This window comes from Erpetoichthys calabaricus, chromosome 1 (genome assembly GCF_900747795.2).
Source record: "Erpetoichthys calabaricus chromosome 1, fErpCal1.3, whole genome shotgun sequence".
In the NCBI taxonomy this organism is placed as follows: Eukaryota; Metazoa; Chordata; class Cladistia; order Polypteriformes; family Polypteridae; genus Erpetoichthys; species Erpetoichthys calabaricus.
The window spans coordinates 14959513-14969533 of NC_041394.2; positions in this window are offsets into that span (position 1 = coordinate 14959513).

Below are 10021 nucleotides of genomic sequence, written 5' to 3' on the forward strand. Positions count from 1 at the left end.
TGCATGGTGTAGTTAACAGACGCTACCACAAGTCATTGGCAGCTGTCTTTTCTTGCCCATGACCTGCAACAAGACCGCCTCTTGTCTTTTGCCAGGATTAATTACGATCATTATTAATTCGTAATATCCCCATTCCAATTAGGGTCTGGCATCTTAACTCGGTCACAGGGCATCCATGTCTAAGCACATGACTAAACCCTCAAATATATTCAATATTTTGACCGAACCCTTCATTTCCGTCATTATCAGAAGCATATTATATATATATATATATATATATATATATATATATATATATTTTATAAATTATATACGGTTATTAATGTTGCCACAATCCTGCCGACTACGCCAATTTGTTTCCTTAAGGGGCATTAGCTCTCTGGAAATGTGTTCTTTTTCAATTGCGGCGTTTTAATTAACCTGAATTTAAATAATTATTAATAAAAAAGGTATTATCCCCCTCCAGCATGCAATAAGACGGTTACAAGATTACACGAGAAGTAAAAAGGATAATCTAGCTCTTTATTGACGGGTTCACGTGGTATTACAAACGGGAAGCTTATGACAGACATATCAAGCATGTGGGAGACTTGACCTACGCCGTCTGCCATCTTTCATCGCCACGCTGAAAGGATTTTAACCGGACAGAAGATATAATTTTCTGCCCGGCCTCGGACGGAAGACATACTCTTCTGCCCGGCAGCTTCAAAGTGTTGGCCGTAGGTCCATCCTTATATTCTGGTTGCTCCATGTGCAGGCTCTTGCTCTTGATCCAAACAAGGTCAGGAAAGGACTCAACCCCCACCTTAAAAAATACAGGAATATCACAATGCCTACATACAGTTCTCATTCTCTCAACAAGGCAAAAGAATGGTGTGCTGACAGAAGACAGAAATATACTAGTCTGTCTTTAGGCTGACTATTCAATTCTCCAGTTGTCTTTTGTCTCTCTAGTCCTGTGCTTGGTTCGGCAATTCTAAATACTGATGCTGTACCCCTGTGTACCATACTTGTCTGCCTGTATGAATGAGTCCATAACAGTGGGCACAGAGAACAGTGACATTAAACTTAATAAAACATATTATAACAGTTTGCATGTATGCTTGAGTGGTGATTTGTTCTTGCCTTGTTGCCAATTTTAGGTTAGGGATCTGTGGCAGCAATCGGAATGTCGCTGGTCAAATCCCATAAAAGCCAGAAGTGACTCTACTCCATTAGGGCCCTGAGAAAGGTCATTACCCTGCAATCGCTTCGTCCTGGGCATGACCTTAACCCGCATCCAGCCTTGCAAGCAGGTCCTCCAAACTGCAATGAAGAACTTGGGGATTGGTGGCAAGACTGGCACTCCAGCCACTGTAAAAAAAAACCTCAGACTGTTCAGTGTGGTGCTGAGATGTCACTCGTTGCTGGGCTGCACTCAAATCTCAATCTGGGTGGTTCGCCATGTAGTGATTGCGGCAACGCACTTCAATTAGCACAAACTCCCAACCTCTCTCTTGTTGCCAATGCCACCAGGGTGGTCTGAAACTGTGTAAGGTCTAAACACACAGGAAAAAATAACCCACCCATGTCACCGTACACTTACTGATTAGTGGTGTTTCTGAATTAAAGTCAAAGGGGTCAGCCCCAGCAGGTCTTGTGCAAAATAAGTTATAAGCTGCCTTCAGAAATGCAACTCATTATTGAAATGTTTATAACAACCCTCAGCTTTGTCTTCTTAAGCAGTATTCCCATTTTGCTCTCACATGCTCAATGCATTTCCTTATCTATTAAGTCTTGTGTCGTGCAGTATGTTACATTGTCTTTGTGCCAGGTGCATCATGTCTGTTTCCAGCTTAGGGGTCTTGACTAGTCAAGTCAAGTCAAGAGGCTTTACTGTCACACCATCTGTACACCATATTGCAGCATACAGTGGCGTGAAATAACATTCCCCAAGACCGCAGTACAACAAATACATAAACACAGGAAAAGTGCAATACATCTGAAATAATTGGCCCTGCAGTGTTCTCTGTACATTTGGATGTTTGTCTGTGAGGATATCCAACTGATATTGTTGTTTTGTCCAACAGATGTTGTTGTTTATTATTTATATTGATCAGTTCCTACTTTGTTTTTGATGTATTTTAACAATACTCTATCCTCAAATATAATAGCTCTGTATTTAGTGAGTGGTATCATTATTTTTGCATTTTTTCTTGAGAGCTGTCACAGTGTTCTATGCCAGCACTTGGTGATGAGTGCTTTGTAAGAACAAAGGAGTTTGTACTGTTTTATTGTATTTCTGAGGTGGCCATGAGAGATTGGCCATCTAGATCTATGAAGAGGGTTTTCTTTCAACACAAATTTAACACCCAACTTACCTGGAAGGTGGTCTCAGCCTAACCCTAATTTCTCTTTACACTGATTTTTGTCAGTCGGTCAGTCAGCCATTGTCCAACCCGCTATATCCTAACACAGGGTCATGGGTGTCTGCAGGAGCCAATCACAGCCAGCACAGTGCACAAGGCAGGAACATATCCCGGGAAGGGCACCGGCCCACCGCAGGGCGCACACACACACACACCCACACCAAGTACACACTAGGAACAATTTAGAATCGCCAATCCACCTAACCTGAATGTTTTTGGACTGTGGGAGGAAACCGGAGCACCCGGAGGAAACCCACGCAGACACGGGGAGAACATGCAAACTCCATGCAGGGAGGACCCGGAAAGCGAACCACAGGCCTCCTAACTGCGAGGCAGCAGCGCTACCACTGCGCCACCGTGCTGCCCTCATCTAGATTGTTTAATCTAGATAATTTTAATAAAATTAAAACAGTAGAGCTCCTACAAAAGATCAGAATAGGACAATAATCCTGAAATAATGTTTTCTGTGTTTCGTTCTTTGTGTCAAATCTTAAATTTGTCCCAATCAGTGTTTAATAATAAGGACTGTTCTACTCACTTTAATGTTTAAAGATGTATACAGTTTTCTTTACAATGGAAAAAGAAGTGTAAAACTAGAACACTGCAAAAATTTCTGATGCTTAATCCAGGTTAATGTTGTAGACTTCTGTCTATACTCATGACACTGGACATGAGGCAGGAGACAGTCTTGCAGGGAGCGTCAGTCCATCACAGTGTGTAATTATAAAGATTATCAAAGCTGCTTCATCTAGTTCAGGATCATGGAGGTGTGTGAGTGTGGGGTGGTCATTATGGGGCAAAGATTATCTTAGCAGGATTGTCTGTTTTTGTTTTGCCAGCATTTAATTCAATACTAAATATAATACAAATAATTAATACATTGTTAGATTGACTTAATCCAGTTCAGTGAAATTACAGTTGCCAGTTTCCTCAGCTCATTCATTTTGGGAAAGAAGATGCAAAACCAGAATACCCAGTGGAAACTCCACACACTCACAAGCATAACGTGAAGGCTGCTCACAGATTACAAGCCCAGAATGTCACTCTTCCACAATTCTGCCCTTTACCATCATATCAGCCTAATCAGTACGTGCCACACAAAGTTTTGAAACAATAAGGGGCATCTTTGGACTCAAGTAAACACCCTTCACAATTTCCAGTAAAAGGAGCATTTCACATAATAAAGGTTTAGGTAATGCTAATGGAATGTCAACTATGGCATTTTTACTTTCGGCTTCGCCTCCTGGTCAAAAGAATACAAAATCTTCTTCTTTAAAGGGGCGTGATGGCTCTGGAGCCCTGATCGGAGCAGAGGTAGTCTGGAGGAAGAGACACAAGGCAGTGAGACATGAGGACACCCTTAGTACAGTCTTTTAAATGTCCAAAACCCTGTACAAGGTGCAGATCACACGGCACAACAGCAGACTAGCAGCTGTTCAAGCAAAGAGGAGATGAAAAGCTGGGTTTGTTTCCATTGAATTACTGTATAAGAGGTTTAAGGGGGGGTTTCAGAGGAGCAGCTGCGTCCCCTAGGGGCTGTGTTCACAATACAGGTGCTGGTCATAAAATTAGAATATCATGACAAAGTTGATTTATTTCAGTAATTCCATTCAAAAAGTGAAACTTGTATATTTGATTCATTCATTACACACAGACTGATGTATTTCAAATGTTTATTTCTTTTAATGTTGATGATTATAACTGACAACTAAAGAAACTCCCAAATTCAGTATCTCAGAAAATTAGAATATTGTGAAAAGGTTCAATATTGAAGACACCTGGTGCCACACTCTAATCAGCTAATTAACTCAAAACACCTGCAAAAGCCTTTAAATGGTCTCTCAGTCGAGTTCTGTAGGCTACACAATCATGGGGAAGACTGCTGACTTGACAGTTGTCCAAAAGACGACCATTGACACCTTGCACAAGGAGGGCAAGACACAAAAGGTCATTGCTAAAGAGGCTGGCTGTTCACAGAGCTCTGTGTCCAAGCACATTAATAGAGAGGCGAAGGGAAGGACAAGATGTGATAGAAAAAAGTGGACAAGCAATAGGGATAACCGCACCCTGGAGAGGATTGGGAAACAAAACCCATTGAAAAATGTGGGGGAGATTCACAAAGAGTGGACTGCAGCTGGAGTCAGTGCTTCAAGAACCACCACACACAGACGTATGCAAGACATGGGTTTCAGCTGTCACATTCCTTGTATCAAGCCACTCTTGAACAAGAGACAGCGTCAGAAGCGTCTCGCCTGGGCTAAAGACAAAAAGGACTGGACTGCTGCTTTCTGATGAAAGTAAATTTTGCATTTCCTTTGGAAATCAAGGTCCCAGAGTCTGGAGGAAGAGAGGAGAGGCACAGAATCCACGTTGCGTGAGGTCCAGTGTAAAGTTTCCACAGTCAGTAATGGTTTGGGGTGCCATGTCATCTGCTGGTGTTGGTCCATTGTGTTTTCTGAGGTCCAAGGTCAACACAGCCGTCTACCAGGAAGTTTTAGAGCACTTCATGCTTCCTGCTGCTGATGAACTTTATGGAGATGCAGATTTCATTTTCCAACAGGACCTGGCACCTTCACACAGTGCCAAAGTTACCAGTACCTGGTTTAAGGACCATGGTATCCCTGTTCTTGATTGGCCAGCAAACTTGCCTGAACTTAACCCCATAGAAAATCTATGGGGTATTGTGAAGAGGAAGATGCAATACGCCAGACCCAACAATTCAGAAGAGCTGAAGGCCACTATAAGAGCAACATGGGCTCTCATAACACCTGAGCAGTGCCACAGACTGATCGACTCCATGCCACGCCGCATTGCTGCAGTAATCCAGGCCAAAGGAGCCCCAACTAAATATTGAGTGCTGTACATGCTCATACTTTTCATGTTCATACCTTCCAGTTGGCCAACATTTCTAAAAATCCTTTTTTTGCATTGGTCTTAATTGATATTCAAATTTTCCAAGATACTGAATTTAGGACTTTCATTAGTTGTCAGTTATAGTCATCAACATTAACACTAGAATTACCAGAGCCTATGAAAAAACCTCGTAGATCCGTCCCACCTTAAAACGCTTCGCACTTCTCCGTCAGCGTCTTTTGTCCTTTAAATGTGTTGATAAGCAGCAAACAGCAAGCAGTCTGCTATCACATCCCCTCACCGGCACACAGTTTTCTCAGCTCAAGTCTGCTTACCTACTTGTCAGTTGCTTAGAGCTGTATAGCGTGAGAAGTAAAGCAAAATTACACCTTTTATAAATAGTATATCGTTATTTGGAACACTTGCATTTCATGTGTGCTCCGTGTCTATAACGATCTATGCACAGTAAACACATCATTAAAACAGAAACGTTTTTCATGTTTTAGTAATAATTGACAAAATGTAGGCATAACGTGTATAATGTGTGAAGCCTGAATTCCAAATATCTTTATACACTTTCACAAAAGATAAAAGTGTAACAGAACAAATGCGCTTTTTTCTAAGGCTCTAACCGAAGAAAAAGAAAGCAGGTTAGTGCTACTTGCTGTCCTGCCTTCTTGGGTAGTATACTGGTTAGCGCTGCCAACTCTAACTCATAAGGTTCTGGGTTCGAGTCTTAACGTCTTCCAAAATAAACATTTTGAGTAGTAAGCTGTTCTTATTGTTAATATTATACAATAAAAGCATACATTTAATTTGCGACTGTAACAGCCGCTGTAAATGTATACTACTTGTCAAAGTTAGCGTCTTTTTTTAGTTTTACTAGTTTTACTTTATTTACTTATCTTCCTACAGCATAAAGTCACAAGTATACTGCAGAGCTTCCTCTGTTTCATCGTCAAGGGCATGCTCACAAATTACACGTGTAATGCCACGAAAAATACCTGCTGACACTTTAGTACTCAAGCAATGGTACAAGAATGCAGTTAGACTTTTTTTGGGCATTTACACCACGCTAGTGTTTAGATCTGGACAGTGTAGTGTTACCGAGCTCTGTAAGATGTGCTGTTTCTTTGAAGGACAGGCTACTGGCAGGATGAAGCCGGACTTTCGCCTTTACGCCTGGTGCAGCTGCGTTGTTCTTATATGTGAGGGGACGTTTCTTGCGGGGATGGCTTCTGTTTTCTCCGATCTGAGTTCACCTCTGTTATAGCGCGTCTTTATTTGAAAACAGCAGTGTCAGATCGGGGCAAGAGTGAACGCTAACTTTGACAAGCACTATAAATTTACAGCGGTTTTTACAGACGTAAATCAAATGTATGTTTTTATTGTATAATATTAACAATAATAGCAGCTCTCTACTCAAAACAGCAAACTTGAGAAGCTGCCAGCATCGAACCCTCTTGTGTGTGGTAACATCCATAGTCTGAAAAGTACAGTAACAAGAATCATAGTCATAGAGGTAGAATATACAAAGAAATAATGTTTGAACCAAATGACAATTTAAGAAAACTTTAAACAAAACAACTAAATATATTTGACATATTTTCTTCCTCATTACTGTACATATACAACAGTCCATCTTTAGCTCAGGAATTTACTTTTATTTCTGGTAAAATATTGTTTGTGTAAATCTCACCATTAAATAAAACTGTAAATTAATACATTATGAATTTGTAGTCCGTGACATTGAAGGGAATATGTGCAGTGCCAATGACTCAGATATAAACATATACAGTATAATTTAGCTTGTTCTATAAAATCATTTTGCATACATTTGATAAGTATATGGGTTTGCCACATGCACCTTCATAAGCAAACAGTTTAACAGCCTTAATTACAACACTGCCCTGCACATACTACTTTAAGTTCATGCTTATGACTATAAAACAATTCTTTCCTGATCCTTATTACGTACCTGTTCATCTAGTAATTCTAAAAGTGATTTCAATTCATGTGCCATCTTGCCTCCTTTTGCTCTGTACATTTTGATCAGAGCTGTCGAATACTTGTCCAAGGATGTCAGCGATGTTTCTTTCAATTGCACCTGGGTAATGCAATAAAATTCTGCATACACCTGTAACAAAATTCAGGGATTAATAATGTACCTATTTTCAAGATACTAGCATCACTACTCGACAATTGATTTATAAGATTAGATAAAACTCACCTGTTGCTCTATGAGAAGGCCTGGCCATCTCTGTTGGACTACAGAGACCAGCGGCTCATCCATGACAATCTCCTTTCTTCTCAGGGAAAAAGTGAGGTCCTGAAAAAATATCATTTAACCCTTCAAGTATTTGCTGGGTAGCACTTTTTGACATGTGAAGAACAGTTTGCATACAAAGAAAGAGAGAAGCAAGTTTGTGCTCAACTGCATCTCCTAAATCCTCAGTGCAAGCAACACATCCACTACCTACATGATCATCCTCACCATCAATAAGAGGTCCACTACTGTCTGCAGCAGAGCTACTATTAGGACTGTCTTCTTGGCCTGCATGATTACTACTTAAAATGGATAGCCTGAAATCATGAAAAGACTGACCCTTATGCTTCCTGATTTTATGTACATTAAATGTGGTATATACATTGGTCTGAAAGTCACAGTTTACAAAAGGACATTTCACATATTCATAGTTTTTTAGATGTTTTCTTATATGGCTGTAAAAGGTCTTCCCATCACAGATATCTTGAAATTTATAAAGTTCACAGCTCAAACAAGCCAAATCCTTGCTAACTTTTGAAAGGGTAGCATTGGGATGTATTCTGTTGAGATGTGTCCTTAACGCACCTGCAGTCCGGAATGAACAAATGCAGTCACTGTGAATGCAAGGAAACGATGAATATGGTCCACGCCAGTGCTTCAATCTATAATGTCTGAGAAGTGTGTCCTGAGCTGTAGTACAAAATGTACGGAGCTTGCAATGCATGAAGACTCTAAAAATCACAATAAAGAAATAAGAGCTGATTTGGATGGCCTTCAAAAGAGTTTGTATACCATAACACTGCATTAAATAGAATTAAAGTAGGTTCAGTAATTATATGAAATCATATCTTAATAATTCTATCACAAATGTCTAAGGTGGTATCTGAAAATGAACACAGTAAACTACACATCACGTTTACACCTGAGCAGTCGTGTGGTGCGACTTATATTTATTAACATATGTTTGTGAGGGTATATTTTTTTTTTCCTTGAAGGAGCTAAGAATTGTTGTTGAGGTCTGCTCAGTGTGTTAATTTGAGGTCCTTCCCCCTTTACCACTCGCTTTCTCCCTCTATGACACACACCCCAATTTTCCTCTATAAAAGAAACAGCATAAATTGAATGTACACAAGAAAGAAAGGAGTACTCCAACCAGTAATCGTGCGTCTGCCTTTACAAGCTGTTATGCATATGCACCCCAGCACCCGTAATAATTTACTAGAACATTCAGTTGAAAAAAAAAAAGCGCCGTCACCACAGAAGCGTGCACGCCATCTTTTACTTTTTTTCGACTGTATGCAATTTTATGAAAAAAAACGGTACTGAATAGAATATTGATGTCATTTTATTAATTTACCGTTTAAAAAACAAAATTATCTGACCATTGTCGTACGATCTTATTGCCCAATCCACTTGAATAAAGTGTAATCATCTGCGTTCAGTCTCTACTCTAAACTTTAGTATGGTGCCTCAAAAGCTCTAGTCGGTCACCGCAGCTTCTACGGGAATTCAGACCACTAACTTTAAGTGAAAAAAGTGTCCTGATATCGGGTTTTGAGGTATAAAAACACAAGTTGTTATAGTGAAAAAAGGAAACAGGGAAATATCGCAATTGCGTGGCTTTTGATAAAAACTTAGTGCCACCACAGTAAGCACAACTGAGCTTTCATTTTATAACTATTCATTTTCAGATTCTGTTATAGTCACTAAAATCTTCCGTAATTAACGGACCCGCCGTCATTACACGTTGCAAATAACACAAGCTAACATTAAACACATAAAAAAAATTTTTGCGTTCGGCAGTAGGTTATAATCGATGGTCGTCGAAGTTAGTAAGGTTACTCGCGTGGTAACTGTTAATACTTCATACCCTGATTTTTTAAGGTTTTCAACAAAGGAAAGTCCTACTCTTGTAAATGCATGTACTTACCTTAAGTCGGGGCTCTCAAACGTTACTAATTACAGATTGTGGAGTCGTGGAGTCATGCACGTGTCCAAATCTCATAAATCGAGAATATTCTCGCAGGACATGTGCAGTTCGCAAAAGAAAAACTCGCACAAACAACAGATTATTAATTCTCACAATGATGATTTTTACATTTGAACCCAAAAGAAAAATTAACTCATATCTGCGCCACACAATGAAGAAACGATTGTCAAGCTAAACATTTAACACAGAAATGCTGGAACAACAAACATTTTTACACTGGGTCGACTATCACTTAGTTACATTTTTTACAGTGTTTACTACTAAAATATGAAACATGTTTCTGTTTTAAAAATGTGTTTACACAGATTACTGTAGAAACAGAACACACATGAAATGTGTGTGTTCCAAATTACGATCTATTATTTCCACTGTAAAACTCTAGCAGTTCAGTCACTCCCAGATAATCAAACAAGGCATGAGCTGGGAAAACTTAGTGAACGTTCTGCGACAGTGGGGGATGGAATAGCCAGCTGCTCACTGCTCGTGCTAATCGGCACATTTAGA